Here is a 21060-nt window from a genome sequence, read left to right as displayed (position 1 = left end):
AGGTTCAATGCTAGGAATTAGTAATGTAGTTATCTCTTAGAAACTGCCTTCTTACAGCAAATATGTTATAGAGGCACATGATAGAAGCAAATTCAAAACCAAAAATGGAATGAAAATTGCAAACCTTAACACAGCAATAAACAGGTAAGTCACCATGCCTGAGTGGTCCCTTTGAGTTTATCTCTATGAGATATTTCTAGCTCAAAAAAATTTGAAAGAAAAGGCTTCAAAGTGAGCAAAAGAATTAGATGTAATGAATGATGCACAAAACTTCAAATTCAAGTGCATAAGATCCAAAACAAACACCTGAAAGGTGGTACGACATAAAGGTCAAAAAGAAAAAAAAATGGGTAAGGAAAAGGAGTCCTACAGAACAGTTCTAATGTATAATGGTGATGAAGTAAAATGTAAGATGCACATGTTATAAAATGCCATATATGTACTGACAGGACCAAGTATTGGAATGAATCGAAGCCTAAACTGAAATGCATTTAATGTAATGGCAGGATCAAGTGTTGGAGGGAATACAAACTAAGGCACTTGATTTGTGTTCCTGGTCACTCTGGGGACTGTTGCCCATCTGCATTTTGAGACATTCCACCAGCTGTTTATGACTAAACATGGTCCCTTTGGGAGAATCTTCACACATTTTAAACACTGCCAAATTCAACATGTTTACATTAATTTCAGAGCTGTTTGTTACCATTCTAGTGATAAAGTGATGTTGTTCTTGAACTACTGTTATGAAGGATTTTCTACCTACAGCATGACACGTTTTTCAAACCTATTGTCCAAAGATGTTATTATTGTGATTTTCTCCCAATGCCAATGTGATCCATATGGTTGGAGGTATTGCTGTAGCAGCTCTCATCCTAACTCAGGATAACAATTTTCTGATCAGACATTAAGTTCCTCTTGCTGCAGTGCTCTTGGGCATACCATATCAGAGTCATGTAGGCAGTTTTGGTGTTTTGGCCTGTTACTGATCTGATTAGCAGGGTTGCAAAAGCCTATGCAACCTGCTAGGATAGTCACACATAGGGTAGGAACCCATTGTCATCTTGACCAAATCCCCACTCTTTAGGCCCGAATTCTCTGAAAAGGGCAAGGGAGGATTCCCAAATAGTACCTCAACAAAGCAAGAGCAATGTTCAACAGGGACATGTCCCCCAAGGTGGGGTGTGTGAAAATTCCGAAACCCGGAATCCTATAGCAGCAACTGGAAATTATTCTCTTAATTGTTAATTTAATTTAACAATTTATTTATTGTTTGCTACAGCAAATACTAAATAAATCACACTGCAACCTACACAAATAAAACTGCGGAAGAATAAACTTGGAAGAAATGTTAGCACACATACATAAAATAACACAGTTATTTTTGGACAAAAGTCCCCAGCAAAACCCAACTTGGGAAACTGGTGCAGAAGCTGAGGGTTTTATTATTAAGCAGCAGTGAAATAATGAGTACAATTGGATGCCGAATTGGCAATCCTACAGAGAAATACTGGCAAAAATATGGAGAGGAATTTTCCTCACCCCACAGGCAAATCCAGGCTCTGACCTCTGCTCCAGGTGAGTCGTCCAAACTGGCTCTGCACAGCTACTACGTCATGTGAAAATTCTATCACTGCAACAACTGATTTATTTTACCTACTTATTTTCCCAATAAGTTATTTATGAAAATTCTTCAGTAAATATTAAAATACATTTTGCTGCAGATATCACACCATAATACAGAAACAAACACATGCACAAGAATTAACACATCGACACACATATTTTGGACAACAATCCCTGGAAAAACCCAATGTGGGAAAACCGGTGCAGCAAGGGAGTTTATTATTCAGCAATTCTTTAGTACAACTGGGTGCCAAACTGGCTTACCCAACAAAGAGAAAATTCTTCAGCACTTCTCCCAGTCTCAGCGTCAGCTTGGCTGACCTCTGCGTAGCTCCCAGACCCTCGACGTCAGCCCCTACCTCTCTGCGTCACCCACGCAGGCCCTCCAGTGACTACGCAGTTCCCCTGGTGTTGTTCCCGACTCTCTGTTTCATGCTTGCTGCCTCCTGCTACTCTCCAGACCACTAGTTCGAATTTCTCAGCTAACCCCGATCCAGAAATCGAACTGACTGGTCTCCCTCAGTGTGTTCTCCAACTGACCCTCAAGCCTCTTCTTATAATTTTCCTGTTGGTTCTTCAATGGACGAGATTAAATCTCTAATCAATGGCTAAGATTAGATTTGGCTAGATCCATGACTTTTGGAACCTTCTTACCCAGTTTTATATTAATACCAATTAATATTTTATTTTTACTAAGATTAGACTTAGGAACTCCATTAAAAATATTAATTATTTTAATATCTCCCAAACCGGTTAGAATCTGCCCAAACCATTTATGGGTCTTGGAGATCTCATGTGCTTTAGCCTCTCCACCAATTTTCATGGCTAGAGCACATCTGAAGCTACCCCAAATCAACACTCCCTCTTAGCAAGGATTGTGCTCTAGTAATACTCCACACTGAGTATCACACTATTATCCGGCACCAGTCCCTGTGTTGATGTTAGGCCTCCCCGCCCAACATCCTCTGCACTGCTGCATCCTGTACTGCAGTTCCCTCTGCATCCGTGCTACTGCTGGTTCATCTTCCCAACACTGTATCTACACTGCAAACTCCTTCTCATCATGTTGCATCATGCTACTGCACTGCAACAGCATACCCATTTCTGCTACTGAAATGGATTCTTCATCATCCCCATCTTCTCCCTGAAATAATCAAACTTGGTTCTTCCAAGGGCCTTGGTAAGGATGTCTGCCACCTGTTCTCCTGTAGGAGTGTAGCTCAACTGTACAGCTCCTCGTTGGACACAGTCTTTGACAAAGTGACATCGGATATCAATATGTTTTGATCGATTGTGAAACAATGGATTCTCAAAGAGCTTGATGCGACTCTGATTATCACACATGATCCTGGTCGCCTCCATCTTTCTTCTAAATAAGTTCACAAGCAGTTTTCTAAGCCATATGGCCTCGCATGAAGCTGTGCTTGTGGCCATATATTCTGCCTCAGCTAAGCTCAAAGCCATGGATTTTTGTTTCCTATTGCACCAGGAGTTCATTCCTGATCCAATGTTGAAATAGTACCCAAAGTACTTTTCCAATCCACTGAACTTCCTGCCCAATCTACATCAGTAAACCCACTCAATCTGATATCCTTACCCTGGTGTACAAGAGTCCATAATCGATTGTTCCCTGTAAATACCTGAGAACATGTTTGGCTACTGCCCAGTGTGCCCTCTTCAGCTCCACCATGAACTGACTGAGGGTGTTGACAACGTAGCAAATGTCTGGCCTGGTATTGACCAGATACATCAGGGACCCTATGAGCTGCTAGTATAAGGTGGGATCAACATCTTTGTCTTTTGATGCATCAATCTTCTTCCAGTTGGTTATCATTGGAGTAGCCATGGGTCTACAGTCCTCCATCCTGAATCTCTTCAAGATTTCTATAGCATATCTCCCTTGCCCAAGGAAGATCTCCCCCTTTTGCTGCCAAACATCCAACCCCAGGAAATAATGCATTCGTCCCAAATCCTTCATGTCGAATTCTATGGCTACATTCTTCTTCCAGTCCCCTATGAGCCTGGATGATCCTGTTAGGAAGAGATCATCTAGATATAATACTAAGATCAAAGGCTCATTCTCTACAACCAGATAGTAGAGATTTGGATCCGCGTCACTCTTGACAAATCCCATTTTCTGCAAGTAGCCATCGATTCGCGCATACCATGCTCTAGGTGTCTGTTTCAGCCCATACAAGGCTTTCTTCAATCTACATACATGAGACTTCTTCTCATGTGTCTCAAAGCCCTCTGGTTGTTCAATGTATACCTCTTCTTCTATCACACCATTCAGAAATGTCGTTTTGACATCCATCTGATGAATCTCCCACCCAATCTGTGCTGCAAGAGATATCATGGTTCTAATAGATGTATACCTGGCTACTAGGGCAAAGGTCTCTTCGTAGTCAATTCCTTCCTTTTGAGCATACCCCTTAGCCACAAACCTGGCTTTGTATTTCTCAACATTGTCATCTGCAGCGTATTTAATCTTGTAGATCCATCTCGAACCTACCACTGATCTATCTTGAGGCCTTGGCACTACCTCCCAGACATCGTTCACCATTATGGAGTTGTACTCCTCTACCATCAGCTGCCTCCTGAAAACTGGCAAGCTCCCCGTCCTGAGCTACTAATGCCTGATATCTATCTAGTTGTTTTCGCTCCCTCTTATTGTTCCTTGGCGCACCGATGAGGTCCTCTGCATTTCGCAGAATCTGACGAAGTTCCCTGCTTGTTCTTCCTCTGCCAGCAGGTGCTTCTGTTAGCTCTTCCTCATCCTGTGATTCTTCCTGACCCGAGGAAGAATTCTTTTCTTTCGTTGGTTGAAGAGGTTTGACCAACGGTTCCTCTTTTGACTACTCCTCGAAAGGCATTTCTCAAGATTTTCTGAAAGCCCCGTCTTCTATGAACTTCACATCTCGTCAAACTACCACCTTTCTGCTCCCTGGAAGATAGATTCGGTATGCCTTAGCGTTCTCGCTATATCCCACTAGATATCCTTTCTCTGCAATTTGATCCAGCTTCTTCCTCTTTTCCTCGAGTATGCAACAATATGCTAAGCTCCCAAATATCCTGAAATGACTGACTTCAGGCGTCTTCCCTGTGAAGACTTTCTCTGGAGTAATCTTGCCCAATGCCTGATGAGGAGTTCTATTCTGAACATAGACTGTTGTGTTGCATGCTTCTGCCCACAAGAATTTTGGCATATCCTGATCATACATCATGGCCCTAGCTGCTTCTACAATAGTCCTGTTCTTTCTTTCTGCTACTCCATTCTGCTCCGGATTGTAAGGAGTTGTCCACTCTCTTCTAATGCCAATCAGTGAAGTCCTTATCGACATACTCTCCACCATTATCTGAGCACAAAACTTTTATTTTGTTCCCAGTCAGATTCTCTACTAGAGCCTTGCACTGTTTGAATCGACAGAAAACCTCAGCCTTGGTTTTCAGAAAATAAATCCAAGTTTTCCTTGAGTGGTCATCAATGAAGGTAAGGAAGTACTCGGCACCACTAAGAGCTTTAGTGGACATGGGTCCGCAGATATCTGAGTGTATCAATCCTAGTACACTCTTGGCCTTGTTTTTACTTCTAGGAAATGCTGCTTTGGCATACTTTCCTAGAGCACATCCTCTACATACATCATCTCGTTTTGTACTATGATCCGGAACTCCTGTTATAGTGCTCCTGAGAATTCTCAGAGCCCCATGGTGCAAATGTCCCATTCTTTTGTGCCATAATTCTTTCAAATCCTTGTCCCCATGACTGCCTATTAGTGCCATTGGTTGTAATTTGTACAACCTGTTACTTTTGATCCCGATCTGCGCTTTCTTTTTCCAGCTCGGGTGTTTGACGTATACTTTCTCCTTGATGAAGAAAACGTCATAGCCTTTGCCTTGAAGTTGCGACACAAAAAGTAAATTCATCCCCAATCCTAGTACATGCAGCACACTGGTAGCACGGAACTGCTCTCCCGTTTATGTTTGAAAAACTATGGTACCCCTCCCTACTGGAGTACACTTTGCCTTATTCCCCATGGTGATCTGAAAGCTCATTTTCTCCTCCTGATAATCTGAGAAACATTCCCGGATTCCCATCATATGCAAAGAGGCCCCACTGTCTATATCCCACACCTCTGATGATGCAGAGCTAGTCACACAAGCCACTTCTTCTTCCAGCCTAGAAGCCAATATAGAGAAAACGAAATCACTTTCTCTTGTGCAATTTTCTGAAAATCTGTGAAAGTCTCCTGACGTAGATGCCTCTGCATCATGGTCTCAACCCATAATTGATTTTCCCTTCCTGTCTCTAATTGTTTCCTCTGATACCATGTGAAAATTTTATCACTGCAACAACTAATTTATTTTACCTACTTATTTTCCCAATAAGTTATTTATGAAAATCCTTTAGTAAATATTAAAATAAATTATGTTGCGGATATCACACCATAATATAGAAACAAACACATGCACAAGAATTAACACATCGACACAAATATTTTGGACAACAGTCCTCGGAAAAACCCAATGTGGGAAAACCGGTGTAGCAAGGGAGGATTTTATTATTCAGCAATTCTTCAGTGCAACTGGGTGCCAAACTGGCTTACCCAACAGAGAGAAAAGTCTTCAGCACTTCTCCCAGTCTCAGCGTCAGCCTGGCTGACCTCTGCGTAGCTCCTAGACCCTCTGCATCAGCCCCTGCCTCTCTGCGTCACCCACACAGGCCCTCCAGTGACTGCGCAGTCTACTGCCTCTGCGTCTGCCTGAGAGGCTCTGTGTCTGCCTCTCCAACCTCTGCGTTGTTCCCTTGGTGTTGTTCCCGATTCTCTGTTCTGTGTTTGCTGCTTCCTGCTGCTCTCCAGACCACTAGTTCGAATTTCTCAGCTAACCCCGCTCCAGAAATCGAACTAACTGGTCTCCCTCAGTGTGTTCTCCAACTGACCATCAAGCATGTTCTTGTACTTTTCCTATTGGTCCTTCTACGGCCGAGATTAAATCTCTAATCAACGGCTAAGATTAGATTTGGCTTGATCCATGACTTTTGGAACCTTCTAACCCAGATTTATATTAATACCCATTAATATTTTATTTTTCCTAAGTTTGGATTTAGGAACTCCATTAAAAATATTAATTATTTTAATATCTCTCAAACCGGTTAAAATTTGCCCAAACCATTTCTAGGTCTTGGAGATCTCATGTGCTTTAGCCTCTTCACCAATTTTCATGGCTAGAGCACATCCAATGCTACCCCAAATCAACACGTCAAACTAGCGTAATCCCTTCTGCATTCAGTTCGAACCAGCTTCTCCTCAAGTCGTCTAGTCTGATGTTGTCTGGGAAAATGTCTCTCCTAGCCTCCGAAACCTTTTTCCATCTTCTGGCACTAAAACTCGTCTTTCCCTAGCAGAATCGAAACTACCTCTAGAGGCTTATACGTTGCCCCAGCGTCAGCCTCTCTGTGGCTCTTTTGTCTCTCTGCAAATGCACTCACCATATCTGGAAACCTTCCTCCGACTTCACTATCTCTGCCCTCGCTCACTGCTTCGATCTCTAGCTCTCTCTCTGGCAACTGACTGCGGCTACTCTGGAAATCGATTTGCTCAGAAATCAAACTGCTCAAGTGATTTCTCAAAGCCCCATCAACTTCTTCTTATAATCCTCTATTGAGACTTCAACGGCCAAGATTTGATCTTAATCGATGGCTAGGATTGACTTGAAGTCGATCTGTGTGAGTTTCTAGAGCATTCACACCGTGACTTAATTAATCCTAATTAATTAGTCACATTCCCTAAGTTTAGACTTAGGAAATATTTTTAAAATGACTAATAATCTAATTAAGTCATTTCTAAGTCATTTCTAGGCGGAATTTCCATAAACGATTTCTGGGTTTTGGAGATCTCGTGTATTCTAACCTCTCCACAAAATTTCAAGGCTAGAACACATCTGATGCTTCAAAAACTAATAGCGCACTCCACATGTTTCCCATGTGTGAAAATTTCATCTATCATAGCAACTGGAAATTATTCTCCTAATTGTTAAATTATTTAACAATTTATTTGCAGTTTGCTACGACAAATACCAAATAATTCACTGTGATTTTCACAAATAAATACTACAAAAGAAAATTAGCGTTGGAAACTGGGAAAATCTAGCACACACATAAAAATGACACCGTTATTTTTGGACAAATGTCCCCGGAAAAACCCAACTTGGGAAAGTCGGTGCAGTAGCTGAGGGTTTTTATTATTAAGCAGTAGTGAAATCTGAGTACAATCTATGGATGCCGAACTGGCAATTCAAACAGCAAGTAAATCTAGCCAAAATTATCTAAGGGAATTTCCCTTCCTCCACAAGCAACCCTAGCACAACTCTACCTCAGAAAACTCATCCTACTGGACCCTTAATGTCAACTTTTGAGAACCTTTGACGTCTAGCCCGGAACTGCCTCTGATCAGGTCGTTCTACCTATCTCTGCTCAAGAAACTGATTCTCCAACCCTCTGGAAGATTTTCTTGGCCTCTGGAAGCTGAATCGAATTTTCCTCCAGCGAAATCGAATTGCTCTTCTGAAGCAACTACACAGTCCTTTGCGCTGCCTCACTGGGAATAACTCGGCCTATTGCCGCCGCTTCTCTGGATGTGGAAAACTTCCTCCGGATCACTATCCCAGCACCTCACTGTCTTTGATTCCTCACTGAAGCTCGAACTCTCCGGCAACTGACGCTGCTACTCTGGAAAATCGAATTCTCCAAGTGTCTCTAGTGTATTCTCTAAGTACCCATCGACTTCTTATAATTCTCTATTGGAGCATCAATAGCCAAAATTAAAACTTAATCAAGGGCTAAGATCATCTTGAAGTCGATTCGAGCGAGGTTCTAGACTATTCTCACCTTGACTTAATTAATTCTGATTAATTAACCATAATCCCTAAGTTTAGACTTAGGAAATATTTAAATATAGATTAATAATCTAATTAAGTAATCTCTAGGTGGAATTTCCATAAACGATTTCTGGGTTTTGGAGATCTCATGTATTCTAGCCTCTCCACCAAGTTTTGTGACTAGAACACATCTGATGCTACAAAAACTAACACTCCCTCTTAGCGAGGATTGTGTTCTAGTGCTACACACCCTACCAAAACACTTTGTCTCTGTATCATCTCTTGTCACGTTGTTGATGCCTGGCTGTTGCTGCCCACCAACCACTATGCAACTCTGATGTTGCATCTGTGTTGCTACTGACCCTGCTAAACTGTTGCCAACACTGCATCTACATTGCAACTCCCTCTCATTTGTTGTTGTTGCAACTACAACTACTGCAACTGAGAAGTATCCAAAATATTGAACCAACTGTGTTCAATATGATGCATCTATCTCCTGAGCCCTGTTTGCTACTAGCCTCTGTGCTATTATTGAAGAATCTACGTTGTTGTTGACTCTGCATTGTGCTACTTTGTGCTGCTACCAACTCGGCACTATGCTCCCCAGCACCTGACTACAACTAGTCTGCAACTATCACTCTGGAATCCTGACTGCATCAACTGTCATTGATCCATCCTGCTATTAAATATTGTGGGCCCCCGTAGCCAGGTAATGATCCATGAGGTGGACTCCTCAAGGACCCTGCCCATCTTTGTAGCTCTCTGGGGCTACAATACCAAATCACCCCACCTCACTCTTGGAGGTATGTCTACAAACATAGCAAACTCTTCCGCTAGCCTAGAGGAAAGCTTATCTATTTCCGCAGACGCTGCCTGCTGGTTCTGCTTCTCCTACTTGTCCTTCTTCCTGAGAGGACACTAGGTACTGTAGTGGCCGAGTTCGCCACACCTAGAGCACTTTACCTTTGACAGGTCCTTCTTCTTCTTTTTCTTCTCCCCTTGCCTCTGACTAGGACCCTTCGATGCTAGGGCCACATTCTCCTCCTCACTCTTCGGTCCCTTGTTGTCGCTACCATTGATGGTACTCTTTAACAGAGCCCTCCTCAACTCCTCCTGCTGTAAATCGGCCCACATCCTATCCCAACCAGGCAAAGTGTCTCTACCCAATATGCTTTGGACAAACACTTGCCAATCCTCTGAGACATTGTTTAGTGCCAATCATACAAGCTTTGTGGGTTGGGGTGCCTGCCCAACGATTGCTCGCTGATCTCGAACCTCCTGAATCCTCGTGAGGAAGGGATCTATGCCTTCACCTTTTTGCATTCTGATGGTTCTCAGCTTCTCCTGGAGAAACATCATCCACTGCTCAAAACAACCTTGATATAGCGTAGAGAGAGCTACCCACATTTACCTGGCCGTATTATTGCCAGAAATATGCGAGACTATATGATCTCAAACTCCATCCAAAATCATCCACTTCACTTTCGCCATTTCCTTTATGTACTCCTTGAGTTGATCAGCATCCTAGGGAATTGCCACCACATTATCTACGTAGGCTTTCACGCCATATTCATCTAGAAGGAAGGACATCTTAGCCTTCCAGATGACATAGTTGGAAGCTCGATCCAACCTATCATGATCTCTAAGCCCAACTGTGGCCATCTCAAAAACTGTCGAAAACCCCTCTTTCCTTCTGCTTGGTTGCTGCTTTGTTACTCGCACTCCCTTCTGGAATGCGTGGATCTAGTTGCTGCTACTGCCAATTTACCTGGAAAAAAAAACTGAACTTTTGATACTCAAAGTTTCCTGAGAGAAATTTTCCCTCTGTTGTGTGTGCTTTTCTCTTCCACCTAACGTGATTTTGCTGCTGCAAAACCCTCTGCATCCAACCAGAAATCTACTCAGCGAAAATCTGAGTTGTTGTTGCTCCGTCTGACTACTGGAATTGCTAACCTGGGCAACTCGACTTTTCTACAACCCTGCAACTGAAAATCGAACTACTGCCCCAACAATTCGGCCTGCCTGTCTGAGCACTGTGTAGCCTCTAAAAATTTAGGCCTATTGCTCCCACTGAATAGAAAAATTCCCTTCTAAGCTTCTCGGTTGATCACTCATGCTCTGATACCATGTGAAAATTTCATCTATCACATCAACTAAAAATTATTCGCCTAATTGTTAATTTATTTACAGTTTACGACGGCAAATACCAAATAATCCACACTGTGATTTTCACAAATAAATACTGCGGAAGAAAAATAGCGCTGGAAACTGAGAAAATCTAGCACACACACATAAAAATGACACCATTATTTTTGGACAAATGTCCCCGAAAAAACCCAACTTGGGAAAATCGACGCAGCCGCTGAGGAGTTTTATTATTAAGCAACAATGAAATCTGAGTACAATCTATGGATGCCCAACTGGCAATCCAACTAGCAAGTAAATCTAGCCAAAATTATCTAAGGGAATTCCCCTTCCTCCACAAGCAACCCCAACACAACTCTACCTCAAAAAACTCGTCCTCCTAGACCCTCAGTGTCAACTTCTACACAGTGTTTTCGCAGACCCTTGTACGTTTAGCCCAAAGCTGGCTTTGATCAAGTCATTCTACCCATATCTATTGAGGAAACTGATTCTTCAGCCCTCTGGAAGACTTTCCCAGCCTCTGAAGTTGAATCGAATTTTCCTCCAACCAAATTGAATTGCCCTTCTAAAGCAAATGCACAGTCCTTTGCGCTGCCTCACTGGGAATAACTCGGCCTCTTGCTGTTGCCTCTCTGGATCTAGAAAACTTCCTCTAGATCACTGTCCCTACCCCTCATTGACTCTGATTCTTCACTAAAGCTCGAACTCTTCAGCAACTGACTGCTGCTACTCTGGAACTTGAATTCTCCAAGTGTCTCTAGTGTATTCTCCAAGTACCCATCGACTTCTTCTTATAATCCTCTGTTAGAGCACCAACGACCAAGATTAAAACTTAATTGAGGGCTAGGATCATCTTGAAGTTGATCTGTGTGAGTTTCTAGACTATTCTCACTTTGCCTTAATCAATTCTGATTAATCAACCATATTCCCTAAGTTTAAACTTATGAAATATTTAAAAATCGGCTAATAATCTAATTAAATCATCTCTAGGTGGAGTTTCCAGAAAAATCTTCAGAGTTTTGGAGATCTCATGTATTCTAGCCTCTCCACCAAGTTTCGTGACTAGAACACACTCGATGCTACAAAAACTAACACCGTGCAGCCAGGACAAGGGGACGCCTGGGGAAATGTTTCTTCACGTCCCCTTTTTGGGGAAACTCAAGGAGACATGGGGAAACATTTCCCCAATGTGGGGGATGCATCTCCGCAAAAACGGTGCTTGTGGGCATTCCCCCCTAAATTTTTCTTGAAAACAATAATTTACGAGTAGGGAAGCATAATATTTAACCATAAGGTTTTACTAATGCTGTGTAATTAATGGTAATATTAAATTCTTAATGGTAAAAGTGATATTCTCCTTTATCTCTCATTTTCATCCTTTTACTTAAATTTTTAACACTACTATTAATTGACTCACGATGTTTGAGAGTGGTTCTAACTTCATTGGATTTCATATGGAGAAAGTAGGATTTCAGATCCCACTCAAAACCTAGCAGACTTAACAGTTTTTAGGATTTTGAGATTTGGGGGATTGCAACATTTCCATTGAATTTTGTCATGTATGAGGGTACGAAACTAGCATTTAATCAAGTGCATCAAGCCCTTTATGGACCTCGATGTTGGTGGTGTTGATTATTGAACTCCTCTATCATTACCCTAGTAAAATTGAACTTATCACTCAGACAAAATCTCGACTTGGCATGTTAAATTTTTCTATCTTATTTTAATTCTTAGACGGTAATATTGATGATGAGGATCCCAATATACGCAATGATTTTGATGATGTGTATGTATTTGTTGTAGCATGAATATTTTTGGACTATAGAGGTCATTCGAGCCTCTTAATTGATGTTTTTTTGGTCCATAAATGGATTGCACTCAGTGCTATTTTGGTTATGTTGCCTCAAAATCTTTTGGTCTTGTGAGGGGAGCTCACAAGGAAAGAGCTAGACCAAGTGACAACACTATGAGGTGTGGCCCACTGTCACCACAACCACTACCTCCTACTCTTTAGTGGACATTCTTTCTTTTTTATAACAATCGTGGATCAATAACTCGTTGAAGTGAACTAGGTTAGACCCAGGATCATGTTGAAGAAAGTGTAACTAGGTTAGGTCTTCATAATGACATGATCTTTGTATTTGATGTAATAAAAGAGAATAAATTATTTTTGTAATCTTGTTGCATGGGTTTCATGAGCAAGAAGTGTTACTAGGTGAAAGACTTCTTCTTGATGTCTTTAGGATTTATTTAAATGTCAAAGAGTCATGTCATGTGTATAGAAACTCTTCATGAGTTTATGTAAATATGTACAAGTCTTCAAAGTTGTCTAACAGCCCTCCAAGACCAAGATCAATGCCTCAAAAACAAGCCTACAAAAGTCTGCAAGCAAAATCATCAAAGGATCTTCATGTCGGCTTCAATAAATAAATTAAATATATATTTAAATGACACGTCGGCTCAACACAAGGTCACGTTGGTTCAAAGGTTCATGTCGGCTTGCATATATGGCACAACTACTATAAATAGCCTATTGAATCATCCGCAAATAACACATAGAACTCGCATAAAAAGGAGCCGCAGTCAGGGTATGGAGCCGCAGTGATATAAAGGGAGCTGCAGTAGAGGGTAGCCGCAGTAAAGATGAAGCTGCAGTCAATGTGAAGCCGCAGTCTAGGCAAGCTGTAGTCAAAGGAATCTCATTCAAGATCATGTAGCCGCAGTAAGGAGGATGAGGTCTATGGGTTCAGTTGCCTCCTTGGATGGGTATAAGGAGCAGCAAAACCTAGATCATCCTCCTCTCATACCTGTAATGTCCTCGGATGGATAGGAGCAGGCAACATGTGATCCAGGCATACAAATGAAGTACTATCAGCATAAGGACGCAGTCACTATGGATGGAATACTCCCAGCATTCACATATACTATTGTCTTCACGTTGATCTTAAGGATGACATATTTGCTACAGCCTTGATATGTCAAGGTCACATAAAGAAGATCTATATGATCTCGGCAGAACCATGAAAGGAGTCTCCATGATGACAGAGATCCTTGGCATACAGTGTCATGTGTCACTACAGCTCTCGGATTTATTATGATGCAAACCTGATATACTTCGATGTGCAGTGATCAAGATCATAGCCTTGACTGTGATCACATTAACTATAAGATCATGATCATATATCTATACATGCATCAGTGATCTCATTGTCTCAGAGTATCTCAGTAGAGCACGAGATGTATTAACAAATGTTCCTAGTGACACTATTGTGAAAGCATCTATGTTACAGGAATGAGGATGCAGCAGTAGTGAAGATCATGGTGCTGTAGCTGTGATGAAGATTAGGATGAAGATTACGATGGTGATTACTTCTATGGTGCAGCAAAGATAATGATCTCAGCAGTGACTCAAGAGGATTGATGACTTGGTCTTGGAGAGGCAGATTGTGTTAAGGGTCATGGTCTTGGTATTTGTCAATGGAATTTCTATAAGAAGAATTTACGCATGGGTTTTCCTCTCCAAGAGGGAGAGGTTTTGGCCCTGGCAGAAAGCCAATCACTTGTGTTCTTGTCTCTTTTGTTTTTGATAGCAGTTTTGATGAAGTTAACAAACACATGCTAATAATAAAGTAAAGATAAATTGTTTAAATACTTCACAAATTGTTATCATGTAATGAAGAATCACCTTGATATGCATGCCCTAAGATTCTTCATCAGATCAAAACCTTCCAGCTGCCACTATACCACCAAGAGTATATCCAATCTCCCTGTAAGACAAATATACCAAGAATATATGACTTAGCAAGAACCGAGACATCCCGTATTGACTACAAATGAAGTAACTCCCTAGGGCCGCCTATTCCTCTAGCCTCATCACAACAGGCTTAACATGTCATTTCGGGGAATCTAACACAGGTGGAGAGGGAGTTAACATCTTAACCAACTCTTTAGTGGACTTTCACCACAAGGGAGTCTTCCCTATGTTAGGTCACCTAATAGATATATCACATGATCACATCTAAAACTCGGAGGTAACAATAAAAGGCCTACGATGGGTACTCAACTAAGAACAAGGCTCAATTCTATGTAATAAGGAGAAGTGTACCCTCAAAGGAACCTATAAAGTAAGCATGCCCTCAGAGTAAGTGTGCCCGTTTCTTTTCATGGTAGCTAGTGTTTCTATTATTATTAGCTTGTACAGGTGTTATTTCGGTCCATCGTTCAGTTTTTATAAGTGTCGCATCGCCTTCTTGCTTTTGCCCACCAACAATTGCCGCTGCAGGGTCTTTTTGTGCATGCATGTTTTTCCTCTTGCATGATCTCTTCTAGCCCATGTTGCTAATTGATCTAAGTCATCCTAAGGCCAATCTACACTTATTCCTGCCCCAACTTTAGATCTCGAAGTTTCTCTCTCTCCCTGGAAAAACTACGCAATCCTTTAGCAGTTGTTGCCTCCCTTACTGCGCATTTCGCAACCTCAAGCATCAAGCTCACCTCTTAGCCTTTGAGACTGCACAGTGCGCAATCACTAGCTTGCCTAGCTGCGCATTGCGCAGATCCAGCCCTTAGTACCCAGCCTTGGCCTTTGAGACTACGCATTGCACAGTCTCAAGCCTCAAGCTTCCTCCATGTCTGTTGCGATTGTGCAGTCCCCTCTCTCACTACGCAGTGCGCAATTCCAGAGCTCAGTTTGACTCCCATAGCCCAGCAACTACGCAATCCCTTTCCTTACTCAATGTGTTGTTGCTTTGAGTTTGGTTGATGAATTAATCTGCTTAAGCTAACTTGTTTCACCATGAGTACATCTCTTGTTATAAGTACTGCAGGTTTTGAGCTCAACTCTTCTTCATCAATAGTCATTATCATGCCCTTCAAGAGATGAGCCTCAAAAGAAACAATAGAGAAAAGTATCGATGAAGTAATTGAGAGTCCTCCAGTTACCATCCCTATTCAATCTGATACTCACCTCTTCATTGAAAAGGACTTTGATATCACATGGCACATGGTCAAAGAAGCATTCACGACTACGGAATTTGAGGCAAATCTAGAGGACAAACAAGTGTACATTAATATCCAGTGATCAGGTTTCCACAAGGCTGCCTACAGGTTCCCAGTTCTACCTTGAGCAGATGTCAACAAATGGATTCTGCAGCACTTGGATACTAAAAGCATGACCCTCAACAGTGTCAGTGGGCAGCAGCTTGCCTCTTACTTAGCCCATGATATTCACTTGATGTATCATTTGCCTAAGCTGAGTTTTGACTTGATTTTGTTAGTGTGTTGCTAATGAAGAGAATGAAGGAACTATATCTTTAACTCGAGCTAAGTAAAGAATCTGTGGTGATCGAAGAGATGAACAATACTTCCTAAAAGGATAGACCTGGTTTATAGATTTAGACCTGTACAGAGAGCCGGAATTCTACCAGTGTGTCGCCAAGTGTTGTAGCTGCTACAACCCCCCTCCAAAATTTTGCCTATGCTTTGATTTTGGAGCCTACCTTCTGTTCATAAGAACTTATCTTTCACGATCATCAAGTGTTCCTCTTGTTGTTTACTGTCGATATCACTTTTCTTTGCATGCAGTGCTTGTGATGACTTCACTAGGTTGTCTTGACGATGACTAAGTCTTGTCGACAACAAATAAACAACTTCTAAACAGAAACCAACTTTTGCCTTGATCTTGCACCAACAGTCTGTCTTCCCTCTAGGAATTGCCCAATCCCCTGCCACTGGAGACTGCACAAGCTCCTGAGGATTTTAACTGCGCAATCCCTTGAAGATCATAACGGTGCAACCCTGAGAGATTGGCAGTCACTGAGCATGTGAACTGCGCAATCACTCACTGAGAGTCAAGACTGCGCAACTCACTAAGTTAGTGGATTGCGCAATACCTTGTCACTGGTAATTGCGCAATCCCTTCTGCCAGTGAGACTACATAGTTCCCCGGAGCAAGCAAGTGCGCATCCCTAGAAAATAGGGAGTGCGCAATCACCTTAGGACAAGTGGCACAAAGTTTCTATTTCCGATATTAAGACAAGTGTCGCTTCCTCCTTGTTTTTAGGCATGTTCGTCAGAAACCCTAATCCTAGCCCCGTGAGGAAAATCTATATAATAGAGGCTAGTAGAGCTCATTTACACAATCGTCTTTGGAGCTCTAGCCTTCCTCAAGAGATGAAGGAGCTCTAGACTTGGTTAGCAGTGCTACTCCGGGTAAGTTTTTCATGTGTTGCTTTTTGTTGTGTTTTCTGTCGCATTTGTCGTTTTCGTCTCTTTATTTTCATGGTAGTTGGTGTTTCTATTATTATTAGCTTGTACAAGTGTTGTTTTGGTCTGTCGTTCAGTTTTCATTTGTTGCATCACCTTCTTGCTTTTGCCCACCAGTAGTGGCCGCTACTAAGTTTTTTTGTGCATGCATGTTTTTCCTCTTGCATGATCTTCTTCTGGCCCAACAACCTCTGACCCATGTCGCTGATTGATCTAACTCATCCTAAGGCTGATCTACACTTATTCCTGCCCCAGCTTCAGATCTCGAAGTTTCTCTTTCTCCGTAGCAAAACTATGCAATCCTTCCGCAGTTGTTGCCTCCCTTATTGTGCATTTTGCAACCTCAAGCATCAAGCTCACCTCTTGGCCTCTAAGACTGCGCAGTGCGCAATCACTAGCTTGCCCGACTGCGCATTACGCAGATCCAACCCTCAGTACCCAACCTTGGCCTCTAAGACTGCGCATTGCACAGTACCTTCTCTCTCATGCCCAACTGAGACTGCGCATTGTGCAGTCTCAAGCCTCAAGCTTCCTCCCTGTCTAGTGAGATTGCACAGTCCCCTCTCTCACTGCGCAGTGTGCAATTCCAAAGCTCAGTTTGCCTCCCAGAGCCCAACAATTGCACAATCCCTTTACTTACTCAATGTGTTGTTGCTTTGAGTTTGATTGATGAATTGATCTGCTTAAGCTAACTTGTTTCGCCATGAGTGCATCTCTTGTTACAGGTACTGCAGGCTTTGAGCTCATCTCTTCTTCATCGCTAGCCATCATCATGCCTCCCAAGAGATCAGCCTCAAAAGAAACAATAGAGAACAGTACCGATGAAGTGGTTGAGAGTCCTCCAGTTATTGTCCCTATTCTATCTGATACTCAGCTCTGTTGAGAAATCAATACTTGTAGGAATTAGGGTTTTGATTCCTCCTCGTGATAATTACTTGTGAATTATGTTGGCTTCATTTACTTCTCTATTAGATTATGTTTCATCAAGCAATTACCAAATTATGTGTACAAGGACCACAATGTGAAAATTCGGCTAACCCCAAATCCTATTGCAGCAACTGATGTTATTTCTTCTATTTGTTAATTTAATTAAACAGATTAATTGTTGCGTGCTACGGCAAATATCGAAACAAGTACACTGCAACCTTCACAAAACAAATAATGCGGAAGAAATAAAAACACTGGAAGAAATAGATGCACACACACAAAATACACCGTTATTTTTGGACTAAGTCCCCGAAAAAACCCAACTCGGGAAAACCGGTGCAGCAACTAAGGGTTTTAATATTATGCAGTAGTGAAAATCTAAGTACAAACTATGGATGCCCAAACTGGCTATCCAAACAGAGGAAAACTGGCAAAAATAACTAGTGAGGAAAATTCCTCACTCCACAGGCGATCCAACACTGACCTCAACTCGAAACTAAGTCGTCCCTTGCTACCTCTGCGCAGTCTCTGCGTCAGCCTATGCAGTCATTGCATCCCTCTAGCTCGGAACTGCATCACCTCTCACTGTCTTGTCAGCTATTGTCTGGGAAACTGATTCTCCCGGCCTTTGGAACCTCTATCCAGCTTCTGGCACTGAGTCTTGACTTCTCCCTAGCAAAACGGAAATCTCCTCTAGAGAGCTCTGCACTGCCTCCGCACTCTCTCTCTATGGCAATCGCTATCTCTCTGCAATGTACTCGCCGGAACTGGAAAAGCTTCCTTCGACCTCACTATCTCTGCCCCTCTCTCACTGCTTTGATCTCACTGAATCACCTCCGACAACTGAATGTTGCTACTCTGGAGATCAATTTCCCAACAAAATTGAATGCTCAATTGATTTGGTGTTTTCTCCAAGCCCCATCGACTTCTTCTTATAATCCTCCGTTGAGACTTCAACGGCCACAATTAAATATTAATCGATGGCTAGGATTAACTAAAGATCGATCCATGTACTTTTCTAGAACATTCTCACCGTGACTTAATTAATTCTGATTAATTAATCATATTTCCTAAGTTTAGACATAGGAAATATTAAAAATTGATTAATAAATCTAATTAAGTCATATCTAGGTGGAATTTCGAGAAACGATTTCTGAGTATTGGAGAATACATGTATTCTAGCCTCTCCACCAAATCTTGTGGCTAGAACACATCTGATGCTACAAAAACTAACACTCCCTCATAGCGAGGAATGTGTTCTAGACTTGTTGCCCCCTGCAGTAACACCCTGTCTCTGCATCATCTCCTGTCACGTTGCTGATGTCTAGGTGTTGCTACCCACCAACCACTGCGCAACTCTGATATTTGTTGCATCTGTGTTGTTGCTGACCCTGCTGAACTGCTGCCAACACCGCATTTGCAGTGCAACTCCCTCTTCATTTGTTGTTGTTACAACTGCAACATCTGCAACTGAAAAAAGCATCCAAAATACTAAATCAATTGCGATCAGTATGATACATCTGTCACCCAAGTCTCTGATTGTTGCTAGTATTTCCGTTGTTGCTGACTCTGCACTGTGCCACCTACACTGTTGTCAACTCTGCATTGCGCTCCCTAGCATCTGACACTCTGGCATCTGGCTACATCTACTGTCACTGATCCATCCTGCTACAAACTATTGTGGGCCCCGTAGCAAGGTATTGATTCAAGAGGTGGACCTCCTCAAGAATCCTACCCATCTGTAGCACTCTAGGGCTACAAAACCAAATCACCCCATTTGACTCCTAGGGGTATGTCAACAAACATGGCAAAGTCTTCCTCCAGCCTGGAGGACAGCCTATCGATCTCTGTTGATGTTGCTTGTTGGTCCTACTTCTCCTCCTTTTCCTTCTTCCTGAGAGGACATTGGGTGTTGTAGTGACCAAGCTCACCACATTTGAAGCACTTAACCTTCGACAGGTCCTTCTTCTTTCTCCTTTGCTCCCTCTGTCCCTGACTAGGACCCTTCGATGCGAGGGCCACATTCTCCTCCTCCTTCACCTACTTCGATCCGTTGTTGTTGCCACTGATGGTGGTGAGGTAGGGGTCTATGCGTTCCCCTTTCTGCATCCTAGTGCATCTTAGCTTCTCCTCCAAATACAACTTTCGTTGCTCGGAAGTGCCCTGGTATAGCGTGGAAAGTGTATCCCACATCTCCTTGGTCGTTCCCTGGCTCGCTATGTGTGATACAATGTGATCTCGAACACCGTCAAGAATCAACCTCTTTGCCCTCGCCATCTCCTTTCGGTATTCCTTCAGCTGACCTACATCCGCGGGGATAGATAACACTACGTCTATGAATGGCTTCAGGCCATATTCATCCAGAAGGAAGGGCATCCTTGCCTTCCAGATGACATAGTTGGAAGCACCGTCCAAGCTATCCTAATCTTGTAGTCCAGTAGTGGCCATCTCAGCAAAATAAGTCGAAATCCTCCTCTTCTCTTTTGCTCAGCTGCTGCTAGGCTCTACGCACTCCCTGCTGGAGTGAGTAAATTTGCTCACAACGACTGTTGATCTGCAAGAGAAAATTGAACTTCTGAAGCTAGAAGTCCCTTGAGGAAAATTTCCCTCAGTGTGTGCTCTTTCTTCCTCCTGACGCTATTTTGCACTAGCAACTGCTGCAAAATACTGCGTCCAGCTAGAGATCTGCTCTGCAAGGAAAATACTGGTTGCTCCCTCTACCTCTAGTAATCCTCGAACTGGAGAAATCCGATTTCTCTGTCGCTCTCTCAGAGAAATTGATTTTCCTCAAGAAATTGACCCTCCTGGCCAAGAAATTGCGCTGCCTCTGAGGGTTTCGAACTGTTGCTTACGCAGAGCTACGAAATTCCTCTTCCCTTCTACCACTGAACTCTCCGGCTTACAATTTGTGCTCTGATACCATGTGAAAATTCGGCTAACCCCGAATCCTATTACAGCAATTGATGTTATTTCTTCTATTTGTTAATTTAATTAAACAAATTATTTGTTGTGTGCTACGGCAAATATCGAAACAAATACACTGCAACCTTCACAAAACAAATACTGCGGAAGAAATAAAAACGTTGGAAGAAATAGATGCGCACACACAAAATACACCATTATTTTTGGACTAAGTCCCCAGAAAAACCTAACTCGGGAAAACAGATGTAGCAGCTGAGGATTTTAATATTATGCAATAGTGAAAATCTGAGTACAAACTATGGA

General features: G+C 42.3%; 1 protein-coding gene across 3 annotated transcripts in view; it reads right to left on the bottom strand.

Moving 5' to 3' along the window:
- LOC149232428 (uncharacterized) overlaps positions 1 to 21060 on the bottom strand; it is a 220505-nt gene that overhangs the window by 124551 nt on the left and 74894 nt on the right. Inside the window, exon 2 of one of the 3 annotated variants that reach the window (XM_089379406.1) lies at positions 14330 to 14411. The exons of the other annotated variants lie outside the window; for them this stretch is intronic. The gene's annotated coding sequence lies outside the window, so the exon portion shown is untranslated. The remainder of the gene's footprint in view (positions 1 to 14329; positions 14412 to 21060) is intronic. 3 annotated transcript variants of the gene reach the window in all.

This window comes from Pinus tabuliformis, chromosome J, assembly GCF_031772625.1.
Source record: "Pinus tabuliformis cultivar Carrire ecotype Pingquan chromosome J, CPIR1, whole genome shotgun sequence".
Lineage (NCBI taxonomy): Eukaryota > Viridiplantae > Streptophyta > Pinopsida > Pinales > Pinaceae > Pinus > Pinus tabuliformis.
Note: the sequence above shows the minus strand (reverse complement) of the source record. Positions and strands in the feature narration are given on the sequence as shown.